The sequence below is a fragment of the Silene latifolia genome, chromosome Y, assembly GCF_048544455.1.
Source record: "Silene latifolia isolate original U9 population chromosome Y, ASM4854445v1, whole genome shotgun sequence".
NCBI lineage: Eukaryota > Viridiplantae > Streptophyta > Magnoliopsida > Caryophyllales > Caryophyllaceae > Silene > Silene latifolia.
The window spans coordinates 61913862-61915177 of NC_133538.1; positions in this window are offsets into that span (position 1 = coordinate 61913862).

Here is a 1316-nt window from a genome sequence, read left to right on the forward strand (position 1 = left end):
TCTTCATTCTCCTTCATCATCTTCTCAAGGAGTTCATTCATTTTCTACATTCGATCCTCAAGAGTATCACCACTTATCACCATAACTGAAGCGACGCTAGGAGTTGATGTTTCTTTCTTCTTTGGCGATGTCTTGGATTTGCAGGGGGGAAGCCTTTTTGTCAGCCTTAACACTTCTACCCTCCTCGCGTGAAGGAGATGAGGCAGCCAAGAGTGATGTAGCGGCAGCAGCTATGGAGGCGACAGAGAACTTGCGCGGCCTAGTTGGGACGTGTGCAGAGCGTAGACTGGCAGCAGCGGCATTCACAGCAGCCTTCTTCGCCATTCTTCTTGTGGAGATGCCAACTGACTGTGTCGCAGGGGAGGTAGCACCAATGGGGGTACCTTGCAGGATATCTGCGTAGGTCTTCTTGGATGGACTAGAGGAGGTGCTTTGCTTGGTAGACATCTTCTTGTTTTGGTAGACTTGAATAAAACAGCAGTAGAGATTTTCACGTCGGGTTCACCAAAATTTGTAACAGCAAATTTTTTATAACGATAACTGAAATACAAAACAAGGAAACAATTAAATTTTATTAATATATATCAAAAGTATGTGTGCAATCTCTAATGTATCCTCTGATTCTAATATGCCGTAAGGGGTACGTGTACGGGGTACACGTGAGAGGTGCGCGTGTAGACAAATTTAATTGCTCTACACGCGATGTAAATTTGATTTCTTGAGAGGGTCGCGATGACTTGAATCTCTCTTGATTGAATCTTCAACGCAGGCGGCACGATTTGATGTGCTTGTTGACTGCTTGCAATGATTTTGACAGAGAGGATTTGTAGGAATTTGTACCTTGTTCTCTCTAGCTTCTTTGCAACTATGAATTTTCAACCTTTTGAATGAATGGGGAGAGCTCTATTTATATAGTTTCAAATCCCCTTGTTGGACTTTGATGGTCACAGGCCCATTTGTGGGTTTATAAGTAACCTTGGCCCAAATTTAATTCTTTCTGGGTTTAGTGATCCGAACAACTCCTTTTGTAATCCGAATCGGCCCATATTTTATTTAATCGGGACAAATTAATTAAATTAAGTTAAAATTTGGTATTAACTCAAAAATAATTAATTCATTTTATTTATTCGGCACATTAATAAATTTTCCGTGCCTACAAGTGTTTAGCTAAAAATGTCCCCCGAATTGTCTACTTTGGTTTGTCTTGTATTATTTGCAGGTAAGAACCGGAGAGGAGCATAATCAAGCCTAAAACATGTCCCTATGCATGCATTTAGGAGATGAGTTGAGTCGGAGCTTGGAAACTACTAATTGTG